Source organism: Labrus mixtus, chromosome 7 (assembly GCF_963584025.1).
Source record: "Labrus mixtus chromosome 7, fLabMix1.1, whole genome shotgun sequence".
NCBI classification, from domain to species: domain Eukaryota; kingdom Metazoa; phylum Chordata; class Actinopteri; order Labriformes; family Labridae; genus Labrus; species Labrus mixtus.
This window is the reverse complement of record NC_083618.1, coordinates 6950699-6964020: the sequence shown is the minus strand read 5'-3', so window position 1 is coordinate 6964020 and position 13322 is coordinate 6950699. Positions and strand designations below refer to the sequence as shown.

The window sequence follows — 13322 nt, the reverse complement described above, 5'->3', positions numbered from 1 at the left end:
TTAAGATTCCTTAATTCCTTCACTTTACTTTAATTGAATAGCCTTAATTCTAAGATAAGTAACAATAAACTTTGTAGGATGTGAAAAGACAGGTAACATAGGTTGAGAATGATGGCATCGAGCAAATGTTCCAGTCCCTTTTATATGGAAGGTAATGGTCACATGATGCTAAATGTATCATCCACTTAACCAAAAGGTGCAAAATGTATCAAATTAAGATTAGCGACAAGGAAAAATATGATATGCAGACACATTCTTGTGGAAGATGGAAAAAGTCATGCATGTACATAATTCTATTATTCTATATTTTACTCAAGTAAAATCAACGTATTGAAAAAGGGATACCGCTGTCAGCATCATTGATGTCTTAAAGGAAGAATGTGTGACATTTTAAACACAAATACAGCAGAAATCAGTTATATCCTATGTCAATAACTCTCAGAGTCAAGACTGTCAACAATGAGTGAGAAGCGAGAGTCCCACCGTTTCAATTTATCTAGAATTGAAGTGACGAGCTAATTAAAGTGTTAGCCTGCTATCACAACTATGCCCGCCGCAGGCAGGCAGCACGTGCCAGCGAAAATTTGGTCTGCCGCTTGCGTTTGACTCATTTGTGCCAACCTGAGTGGAGAGGGGTTGGAGGTGTGTCGCTGGAGGAGAGCCGAGGCTTCGGTCTGGCAGAGGTGTCACCAAACAGCAGTTTGTTATGGTTTCATGCTGGTGCTCAAGGGCGACATTACTGGATCAAATAGTCGCACATTCTTCCTCTATTACAATCAGTACAAAAGCAAAATCAACAAAATTTTACCAAATTCTATTTGCGCAGTCAACAACAAACAGGTTCACTATTTATAGCAGACCAATCCATCTTAATCAGATGTGGGAAAGGTTGTGTTTCAGATTAAATGTTGTTTCTCTCATCGTAAAATATTGAGCTTAAAGACACTTGAAATTATTTAACAAGGAAAATGCTAAAGCAGAATACAAGTGACATTAAAAGAAAGATTTGTAATGCACCAGTGTAGACTAAATTATTAATTCTGAGTGAAACTGATGCACAACTTGAAAGAATAATGTTGCATATTGGATTTGGTCTCTCATCTCCTTTTTCCGTTTCATATGTTCTACCACAACACAAAGGAAGACGTGTAGAAAAAGGTCGTCAGTGGCCTCGAGTAGTCTTCTACAAAATTCCCAATCAATCAATTAATAAATCTATCTTTATTTGTATAGCGCCAATTAATAACAAATGTTATCTCAAGACACTTTACATACTTGATGCCATGGTTGTTGTTGCTATGCATTATTTATACATCAAGAAATAAGAGAAATCCAAAGCTAATTCCCGTGGAGGCATCACACCCAGAGCTTCTGCTCTAAACTCTCCCCACTCAATGCCTCTTATCAGACACCCAGACAGACATGCAGCTTTTGCTAGCATTTCTCTCTCTCACACATACACACACACACACACATACACACACTCTCAAACATACACACACAAAGTCTCTTACGCCCATTTGTACAGCGAGGCTTACACTCCCGGATTACGGAAATCGCCTTTCACCAATGTGTCGGCGAGAGGGCAGATTTTCCAGCAAAGCATGGAAACACTCACCCTCACACAAACACACACACATTGGGGCCGGGGGGAATATCATGGGGGGCACCAAATTGTGCTGCCCTGCTAGAGACATGGACCCTCTTTTATTCCCCTTTCACACGTCACCTTTAGATGGTTGGATTAAACATCCAGGGCGTCCTTTGTGCGTGTGGCCGTGTGAGTGTTCAGGTTTAGTGGGTTTGAGTGTGGATGTGTGTGGGTGTATTAGAGCCACCTCTCCGCCTGCGTATTGGTGAACACAGTATAGGTGTGTCTCAGCCCTCAGTCATAGCTGAAAACAATGCATCATGGGGGATGTGACTCATGCTGTCCATTGCTCCATGAGGTGTCTGTCCCTGGCTCTCTCTCTCTGCAGAAGCACTCTACCTCCTGACAGACAGCTGAGGGGGAGAACAGAGGGGGTTTCAGGCTTTATCAGACCAGTCTCAGAAGCAGCTGAGAACAACCTTTAAAGCTCACACACATGATTTTTAGGGCACGCCAAATCTCTTGTGCCATGCAAACTCTTTGAAGTTTCTCACCTGTGTTTTTTTTTCTTCACTTGGCGTCTTCATGCATGTTCAAGAACAATTAACCCTAAAGTGTAATCACAACCCACCCAAAGAGGTGGAACTGACTACAAAACACACAGAGGTTAATTAAGCTCTGTGGGGTAAGTAAGAGAAGTAAAATCCCATGTAAGAAGCTAAACTCCTATTAATTGATATCCCACCACTGATTTTTTTCAAAGCCCTCAAGTGAATGTGGTTGAATTCAACAAAACAAAAAAAAAGGCTCCCACAAACACACACAAAATACAACCACAAACACACATACCAATGATGAATAATAGCACCATCCCATACTGGACATTTTAACCCTGATGTGTGCGATCCACTCATGAAGAACAACAAGAAGTGTAGCTCTGAGGCCGTTGATTTACTGTTGTGCGCAAATGGAAAAAGCTTCGGCTGTCAGATGATTTGACATGACAGATGTAAGTGCAGTGGAAATAGAGAGGTTGAGAATCAGCTTGAGTTAAATGGATACTGGGGTACATGGTGAGAGATACTCCTTTTGAGGAACTGAAAGCAGTGAAGGCGGGAGGTGGAAAAGAGAGAATGGGGGGGCACAGGCTGAGATTTAAAAAAAAAAAAAAGATAAGAAAAATAGAAAGTCTTTGGAGAGCGCTGTAAATCTGCAGGGTGAGGGAGGCCAACATTAGTTTCAGGCCATTTGTGGCATTCTCATCTCAACCGTCTCCTGCAGCACCTACACTGGGGCCAATGAGGCAAAACTGATGGAAAGCAGTCTGAATGTGGGAGAGAAAGGACTCTGCTTTCATTTTAGCAGGCCTCAAACACAGGCTCCCTCACTGACCCACGCTTAGGACAGTCAAAGGAACAATATGAGCTGGAAATAATTGAGCACATTGTGGACGGTTGTTTTAATATTATGTGATTCTGCAGCCGAGGGAAAGACTAAGAGAAATGTCTGCGTTAGCTGTTTCTTTTTCTCACTCTGCGTGACTCTGTGCCCTTTCCAAGCAGCTTAATGAAATGTATAATACACAGACTTTATCATACATTACCATTGTAGGATAAATGATGGTCTTAAGGTGAAGAGGTGAACGGGCATATTAGAGTGCATCTCAGTCTGATTTGGTTTACCTCATTATTTTGAATAGCCCATTATGCTAGTGCTCATGGGTAATATAATATGTCACAGTGTGGATTTGAATGTATCATATTCAGAATGACTCGGGGCGCCTCGTTTAGACGGATTTTATCAAAAGCAAACAGAAGCACACAAACAAAAACAACTGTTGAAGTTAGCCTTTCATTGGAGATAACTTTCCACACTTTGGCAGAAGATAACTTAGAACTCACTTTGAAGGAGAAGAGATATGTGGCTTTTTGTTGCTTTTCTAATTTGGTTCACGAGGCCAAGCAGCTAAAATACTTGTGATATAATGTAAGTGTTTGTGGAAGCAGGTTAGCTCAGTGGCATTGCAATGTCTGTACTGCTGTTTGCTCAGTCCCCAGAATGAAAACACAGTGGTTTATTTACAACCTCATATTGCACCGTGTATTTCATTACAGCTGGTAATGAGCTGGTAATATGCTTTTGGATACGCTTGTTTTGTCTGCTTTTTTATTGCATCTCTCGTGCACTCAGACACATTGTGCCGACTGTGTCTGCATTGTGCATGTGTACATTGTGTGTGTGTGTGTGTGTGTGTGTGTGTGTATGTGTGTATGTGTGTGCGTTTACACCAACTTAATGGTACAAAAGGTAGGCAAATTGAATTATTTAAGCCCAGCTTTATCTTCATTTTACACTTAACATAGTTCTTTCAGAATTACTTTCATGTGTGGGGGATGTAGTGTGGAATAAACAACAGCAAAATAAACTCCTACTCAATCATCGGTCCTTAGAGGTTGTTTTCTAGACTTAAGAATGAAAAAACAACTCCCTCTAAATGTTTTTCTGTGTGGTACAATCAGTCGTTTGGCAGGAAGTGGTAACTCATTCATCAGTTTGAGCTCTTTCTTTTAAATAACTTTAATTGTTTTTTGTTACTTTAGCTTGAAACAGTACATTTAAACTGTTAAGGCTGTCTATCAAACTCTAACAGGAGCTGTCAGTGTACACACAGGACTGTATCCACTAAGAGAAAATGTAGATATTAGTAAACTGTGACTTTATTATTTGACTCATGACATATCTGTGTTTTTGGTCAAATGTTAACAAGTAAAAAATCTCACACCATGAGACCTCTGACTCTAACAGAAAAGCTGTGTGGTTTAATTGGATTCATGCTCTTTAAATGCTGCTGTGTTTTGATCTGAAGGTGTCAGAGTGTCTCTGTACTACTAGCAGACTACGGTTGTGACACATTCTTTGAGTTTTTAAATCAGTGGGCTCTGTTATTTAAAATCTAGTTAAAAAATGTTTAAAAAGATTATTTGTGCAAATGGGAGGTGAACATCTGCCAAAACTCACTTCCACCTGCAATTGACATCAGGTAAAGATTTTCTTTTAATTCACCACAACCTTTAGCCATAACAACTTCAACACCTCAAAATATCAACTATAATTCATCCAGGGTTTCTTGTTCTTGTTCTTGTTCTTGTTCTTGTTCTTGTTCTTGTTCTTACTGTTCTACATACCAATAGTTCCAACAAGCTTTGGTACATACAATAAGCTTCTCATCATGACTCTCGTCTCATACACTCATCTTCATTTCTTTAAGTCAGCAGCGTCTGTCTGTCATGGAGGTTCACATGGAGTTTAGCTCTCAGCTTCAAGCAGCAGACAGAGTTTGTCTCGTCTGGTTTGATTCAGGTCTCCCCTCTCTCTCCCTCTCCCTCAAACACCGTCTTCAGAGACGTCCCACAATCCAGGAGCTCCAGAACAACAAGGTTGTTAAAGGTCCCCCGAAATAAAGTCCCCTTTAATCTTGTTTCACATTGTTTTACTTTTTCATTATGGAGACCTGTCTAACCCGCCTCAGTCAGACAAACCTGACTCCGTAGTCGGAGTAATTTGGTGAATAAAGTCCCTTTGCTTACAAATCTGACAATGGTTTAGAGCCTGTGTGATAATGTTTGATTTACCATACGTCATTGTTACAGGCTTGGTTTCTTCTCTATTTTTTCTTCTCTAAGACTTATTCGGGGCGCAGGTAGCCTTGTGGTTAGTTCTAGCGCCCTATGTACAGACCCTATAGTCCTCCGAACAGACGGGCGGAGTTGAATCCGAACTGTGGCCCCTTTCCACATGTCATTCCCCACTCTCTCTCTCTCTCCTGGATATCTGACTCTATCCACTGTCCTTTCTCCTTATAAAGGCTTAAAAACCCCACAAAATAAACCTTTAAAAAGTGACTTACTGCCACATTTCCACTAAAGGGCCTTTCAGATGGGACGCGGTGGGCGCTGTACGCCCGTCAAACTTGTTCATTGTCTATTGTCTACAGAGCGCTGCGCCCAAGTTAAAACATATTTAACTTTGGCACAGCGCTTTGTGACGTCGACTCCGCGCGTCCAATATGAGAGAACATCAGATCACAAAAAACGGTGTCCCACTTTTACAGACCTAACGTGACATCGGAGATAAATATCTAGTTTGGAAAGAACTGTCCAATAGTTTGGCTGTATCAAGTGTGTTTAAAACAGCAGCATAAATGTGTGTCGTACTTGTGGAGCGGTCGTTATAGAGCTGCAGCTCCTGGACAAGCCTGAACTCTCCAAATTCATGTTGTGCCCTGATGATTTCATGAACACACCTTCTTCTTCTGTGCTGCTCGTCTCCTCCTCCTCAGCAGTAGAGAGATCAGAGCTTTCTACTTAATAATGGACAGATAGAAACATACTGGGCGTCCAAAATGTTGCCATTTTTCCGACTATTGTTTTGATCACCTAGCTGCGGGTGGCGTTGCTTTTTGGTGCGCTCCCCTTCTGCTCTGCGCTCTACTCCGCAGCTGGCTCAGCATGCACTGCGTCCTATCTGAAAGGCCCTTAAGACGCCATTGGTTGCCACTCTAGTCAATTCATTTATTTCCATCAAGCGTGGTAGTCCGTCTCTGGCCTGTGTCAGCAGCGCTACTTTGCTCTGCGCTGCCTGGACAGAAGAGATGACCCGGACAGGAAGTCAGACAAGGAAACGCACAGAGCATCAGCTCTATTTCAAAACAAAACACAATATAGAGACTCCTGATCGCATGTTCCATTATTTAAAAAATTGCCTGTGACACGCTGAAGAAGAGCTTCTGCTGGAAACGTCCGTGTGGCAATTAAAATACAATTTTGGAGTGCTGTCCTAATTGTTTTTCTTGTTTGAACATTTTTCGGGATTCGGCACCCAGTTGTTTTACGTTGAACGGGAGTTGAGCGTGTTTTTTCTGCCATCATTTTTATCGACATTACTTCAAAACAGGAACCCAATGAACAGCAAATCATCCTCAGAAAGACAAAGAAACATATGTTTTCACATTTTTCTCTTTATTCCTGTGTGATTTTGTGAACCTGTGAGTACAGCTGCTTATCGCTCTGCCCACCCTCCAGAAACGGGCCCAGCGGGTTCAGGAAGAGTTATTAGTGTGTTCATGTTTTCACCCATTCCCCAATTAAGTGAGTGGAGATACTTAGATAGTCACATGATTCTTCACATTGTTTCTGTGCTCAGCATTCAAGCCTTCAGATTCTAACTTGTAGTTAGGTGTTTACAGGATGTAAATAGAAACAGATTTCAACATTACTTAGAATCTGCATTTAGGGCTCTTTGCACTTCAGATGACAGTCTATTGGGCATCCTTTACAACAATATGCAAAAACAGCCATTAATACATGAAGGTTAAGTAGCCCTACATTATAGTTCATTTCAGATAGATAACATTAATGGGTCAGTAAATGTTTGGAGATTGTAGCTCTGCCTGCAGGTAGTAAAATCTAAATCTGTCAGTCAGACTCTCTAACCCTCAGCTTTTAAAATACATCAATTATACTGAATTCATGAACCTGGAATTATGAGGGGCATTCACAAAAGTGTTTTAAAATCTGTAAAAGTTACACATGCTGCAAAGTTAGTTAGAGTTTAATGGGATGTAATGGAGTGCAAATATATTCAGATATTATACACACACACACAATGTAAGGTACCAGGTGTAGTTCATAAATTAGCCCTAGGCCTTAGCTGTTAATGGAGGTGGAGGTCGGTGCAGTTTTACATACTTCGCCTTGTGAGCCTTTTTCCTAGAAACACAGGGTATGTGTGTATCTGTGTATTAGTGTGTCACTGTGTATTAGTGTGTACTGTAGTGGCTGTGAGTGTTGTCATTCTCAGCATCCCCTGTTGGACAATTAGAAGGTGACAGTCCCATTAGAAACCACACAGCACTACAAAGGCTGAGTGCTGTTGTGAGTGACACAGTGCTCTGTCTCTCACTAAATAACTGTCAGTCTGCCCTCGTCCACTCTGACCCCTCTGGCTGCCTCCCTCTGAGCCACTCACACTCCCCTCTGGACTCTCATTGGCAGCCTTCGCAGCTCCCTGAGCCAAGCACGGCCCTCCTTTCAAGCCTGGCCTCCAACTGATTGGTTGGACCCCGTTAGCCCTAGGCATGCCAGAAGGGCTTTCAACTGGCCACAGGGTGCTGCTGATTGGCCGGGCTTTCAGGGTCGTGTGTCCCCTCTGGGAGCTTGTGGAAGCAGGTTGGGTTGAGGGATTCAATTTGACAATAGCAGTAAGTGATGATGGGAAGAGCAAGAGCAGCAGGAACCCCCACCCCTGCCCCCAACTCTATATTTTATATCTCTCTCCCTCTCTCTAATGCAGCTGTCTTTCCCTTTGGTCAGCCTTCAGCAACCAGCCATGCCTTCACTGTAACAATTTTTTTGATTATTTTTTGGACATAGAACTATACAATAACTTAGCTACCATCCTTGTGTTAGGAGGTTTTGGTTAAAGCAGGAGAATTTAATGAGCTGTGACTCTCTGGGGCTCCACAGCCCAATCAGGGTCAGTTAGACACAATCGTCAGCCTCTACCTCCTCTATACCCATCACAGACTATGGGAATGTGGCTCTCTTTATTTAGCCAGACAGAATGGTTGTGTGTGCTCTATTCTTTTCCCCTCGCCTGGAATCAGGGGAATTAATGCCATTGTTAATGCAGAGAGACCGCCGGTACATTTCAACAGGATTCTCGCCTCTCACAGAGCTCATCTAAATTGCCTGGCTAATGCTGTAATTGGTTTTGTGAGTCACTTCTTAACTTCCATTAATATTTGTTCTCCCTCTAATTGCCCTCTTTTTCCAATCCTACATTTTTTTTCCCCCTCCGTCTGGTTAATGGTCTGAGGTGGGGGCAGTGATGTGCGTGTAAGTGTACACGCCTGAGAGAGCATCTCTATTTTTTAACAGACACAAAATGTTAAATCTGAGGGACTATTTTGTCTCCTCCACGTATCAATAAATGACAAGCAGGATTTAGTCTTGGGGTATTTGAGTTGAAGAAAAAGACATCAGAGCAGTCACGGTCACAATTTAAGAAACAACCTCCAGCTATCAGCGATTATTATGAGCTGAGGATAAGAAAAAACGTTCAACCAAAGACTTGATATCTATTTTTAAAAGCACAAAACTCTTTCATGTGAAGGTTATTTATTGGATATGCTGCTAGCATTCAGGATTCTTCCTCCCGTTCATTAAAAGACACATTACTTCACAATGCCTCTGCTTTCTCTGATGCCTTTTTTTTCTCAGCTTCTTCCCTCTTTTCACCCTCACCTATAACTGAATTGTGTTTTCCTTTAAAAAAAAAAAAAAAAAATCACATTAAAAAGCTCTTCAGGATGCAGAAAAACACAGGCCCCAAAAAAGGTTTTCAACTGTGTTACCTTTAATTTTCAAGAAAAAAAAGTCTTACTGTATTATCTTTAAAACCAAATCCACCTCACAGAAACATCACCTCAGGATACCCTAGGATTTCAAAAGATTTAATTCAATTGACCGTGTTGAAAAGTGGAGAAGAATGGCTGAATAACAATCAGCACGGGAGAAGACAAACCTTCCTCAGGTGGAGACTCTTTTGTTTGATGGTATTTGTGGGGCTCTCGCTGATTCCATGGTTGCTGGGAGGGATGGGAGGAGGGATGGGAGGAGGGATGGGAGGAGGGATGGGAGGAGGGATGGGAGGAGGGATGGGAGGAGGAGAGAGAGTCAGATGGAGAGACATACTGATATGGTAGAGGACAGAAGAAAGAGTTGGAGAGCACAACAAAATAAAATAAAAAAAATATGTATTTCTGAGCTGCACAAGGCCTGATTCATTTCCCATTAAGTTTCTGATCCATTATGGACTAACACGCCGGCATGCCAAGGTCCTGACACCGCTGCTCTTTATGAGTTTCAGGAATAACTGTGTGAGACGCTACCTGTCAGTGACTTTCACTTGAGAGATATTAAACCTGAGCTCTCGGCAGCTTCTCTCTCACAGACCTTGTGACTATTTTTTTAAAAGCCTCCACGCCGTTCCCTTCATATGATGCCACTAAACTGACAGGTTTCACCGTCTTTATCACCACACTCTACCACAAAAAAACTTTATGTCCCACCTTTTCCATCATTGGAAATGTGTTTCCATTTTGTCATCCCATCTCTCTCTTCTTTTTTTTCTTTCATCCTCTGCTTCTCTATTTCCTTCTCCGTCATTTTGCTGGCTGTTTGTGTGCATGGCCTATCAGACTGTTTGAATTCCTCTTCCCCATCAAAAGCAGGGCACATCTGCTTTGAAGAGTGACAAGCACACAGCAGGAGGGATCAAAGCAATGCAAAACTGAAATTTAAGAGGAAGTTAAAAAGCATGTAGTTTTGCCCTCTCCCTCATGTTCAACAAAGAGAAAACAGATACTGTATAACAGCAGGGAAGGATGAGACGTTATCAAACGCTGCGATTTTCAAGGATGCCTGTGTAGTGTGCAGAAGCGCAGATGCTTTTGATAATGCTGTTTAACGAAGCAATCCAGCCATTTACAGTTGCTCATGTTAGACGGCATTCCAGCATCCCCAGGAGGACAAAGGTTGGTAGTCACATCTGAATATTTAAACAAGAAAGTTTAACATTGGTGACCCGAAAGTCAGACTGCTCAAGATAGGAAAATCAATAGTCTATTTCAGCGTGACAGCACAATTTTCTTTCTTTAGAACTACTCACTAAGGTGCCAGGCCTGCTATAAATCTGCTATGGAAACATACAAAAAAGCATATTTTTAAACTATCTTGCATCTTGCCAGCAAGTCCCCGAGTTGACAGGCAGTGGTGTAAAAAAAATGAGCAGTAAAGCAAATAGAAATGATAAATATGAGCTTCAGTCTGTAATTACTGGAAATTCACACACCACTTGAGGGAAATTTGAGTTATTTAAGGGGGAAGAGAAAAGCATCAGAGAGAAAATTAGATTTACTTCCTCTTAAGTCCTGTTGAAAAATGTCAAAAACCCAAATCCACATAATCAATCAACCATCTGGTGCTCAAACAGAACACCTCAAACTAATCCAGACTCTGAGAACTTTCCATCTTTAACTCAACTTCTTCAATGAGAATCAGAATAGTCCTTTTTTTTTACCACCTAATATCCACATTTAATATGTTGTGTGTGTGCTTGTGTGGGTACATAGCCTAAAAGCAGACTGGGCTTGTGAGTATATGAGGCATCCAGTCAATAAGAAGTTTCTATTAAAGGCATCCAGATATTTGCCACATGCTGCCTTAATTACGGTTGACAGCTACGATAGCTAAGGCGTGACTGAGAGGGCGCCAGAAGGCATCTGTGATATCCTGTCTGTGCCCTGAGTGTTTGGCATGACCTCCTCCCCATACACCTCAGCATGGAAATGCCTTCAATTTGACTTTACTGCTGTTATCTGCTGCACAATAGCAATCCTCCACAGTATCATATTTAGATCTTTTATGCCAAACTGTAAGACCTGCTGTGTTCAAGATGTTTTCCATACATGGTTGCTGGCACCATCACTGACTTTCTCAACCCAAATATAAATAGCTGACTTCATCCTGCTTGTCACACTTCATTACTTTATATCACGTTATTGCGTATTGAAAATGTCTTTGTGGGGTTAAAAGTAACAACGGAGGAAAACGGGCACTAGCACAGAGATTAAAAACAATAAACTAGATTTAAGATCGATTTTCTATAACAAGTCGTAGAAGATACACTTTTCAAATTGAAGAAATCTTTCTATATTTTTTACATGCATTTTTTCCACATTATGCACACTGTCATGACAGATCATGTGAACTCTGAACTCAGCACTTCAATTTTTAAGTTTCAAGAAACATGGACACGTCAAATCAACATACCGTGGGGTAATCAGTAGGGCTGGGAATCTTTAGGTGTCTCACTATTCGATTCAATTTTGAATCTTGGGATCACGATTAGATTCAGAATCGATTCTGGATTCATTGATCCATGGATTCAAAGTCTATTTTTGAATAAGTGCATGCTTCAGGATCTACTCCAGTCATCTGTGTGGCTGGTTGAATCTCTTGTTGCTCTATTTGGCATTCTACTGAGTTAAAGAGCATCAATTTTGTTATGAATCGATTTTAAATCTTAGAAGAGAAGAATCTCGATTTTTACAGAAATCGATTTTTTCCCACTTCTAGTTGTCAGTGCCAGAGTCCTGAATAAGTTTCACTATAAAACATTACAAATGAGAATTTGTCATGATTCATAATCTACGTAAAGGTTGATGTGGGACCTCATTATCTACATATGCTGGTCTGCTTAAACGTGTGTGTGTTTATCAATTAAGTGTGTCTGTAGGATGTTGGACTACTAGCAGCATATTCTGATGGGAGGCTCTCACTGCTCGCCCTTTTTTATGCTCCCTGTGATATTTCAGCTAATTTCTGGGAAATAATAAACGTGAAACGATTTTCAGAAAGGCCATGCTGCTTGTCTATGCTGTTTTTCTGAGTCTGAGTTTCAACGGTGAAGTAGTTAGAGAACAGTATGCTTGACCCACAGTGAGAATGGGAACAAAGACCCAGTCTCAGGTAGGATATCTCATTAAAGTCATTCACTTTTGTTTTGTAACTGATACAATATGCCATTTTTTATGTACATGTACAACATGAAATATTTGGCCACATTATAAAACTAGTCAGCAGTTGCATCACAATCTACCGGTATTGATTAAACTTGTCATGAAACTTCAAGATTATCCAGACTTTTGGAAAACAAATTATTCAAAACACATATTCAACTTTGACCCACAGCTGAAGACTTCTTCACCCTATCAGGTAATTGATTAGTTGATGAAGTGGTCATCAGTTGCAGCAGCATGCAGCTTCACCCTCTTGAACATAGACGAGGTGAGTGGTTGTACATTTATAGGTCGCTCTTTCTGTGTTGGTGTTGAGTGATGCTGCGGCTTCCTGGTGTGGCTCTTGAGGCTGCGTAAACTGTGGGGGGTGTTTGATGTGCCCTAAAGCCAAAGTGAGGTGGCCGGGCCCATAAAGAGCCTTACAATAAAGAGAGAACGGTGTGTGTGTGTAGATGTGTGTGTATGTGTGAAGCAAAATGACTACAATGCTGGCCTGAACCATTAAGCGTGGATGAGACATAAAAGAGGCTATCAAAGAGTGTAAACCACAGATTCCCATTATTGTGTGACATTAGCCCATAGCACACAGTAACCCTTAATGATCCCATAGGTGCCTGCAGCACACTGTCCTTTAATGACTTCCTGGTTGAATGATTGTTGGTTCCTGGAAGCAAAGTCCAGAGAACTGCAGCGCCACACATGCTATCTATTTTGCAGCACTAACAGACATCATTCAGAAATAAAAATAAATGGATGTTAGCCTAGAAATATCAAATCAACACCGCTTAGTGTCCGTTTATGTAGGAATCAAACTATTTATGCAGATAAGGTGATCAAACAGGGTTGGATCAATTAAAGTAGATTTGGACAAACTGAAACTTCACAATGCGCTAATTAGACAGCCAGCCTCTACGCTCAATAAATGTAAATTTATTCCTTTCCATTCCGTCCTCTCTGTCTGTTTGTGTGCCTTGCGTCACCCCGAGGAGTTAAACAGAACACTAATTCTTTATCTAATTTCCCCACAACTCCCCACTGGTTTCTCTCCCTGTGTCTCTCTCTGCCTCCATCTCTCTCCATCTTTCTTCT

The 13322-nt window shown here is 41.3% G+C and overlaps 1 protein-coding gene across 2 annotated transcripts in view; it reads left to right on the top strand.

Moving 5' to 3' along the window:
• Positions 1-13322, top strand: part of cdh4 (cadherin 4, type 1, R-cadherin (retinal)) — a 198354-nt gene that overhangs the window by 136332 nt on the left and 48700 nt on the right. The gene's annotated exons all lie outside the window — the stretch shown is intronic.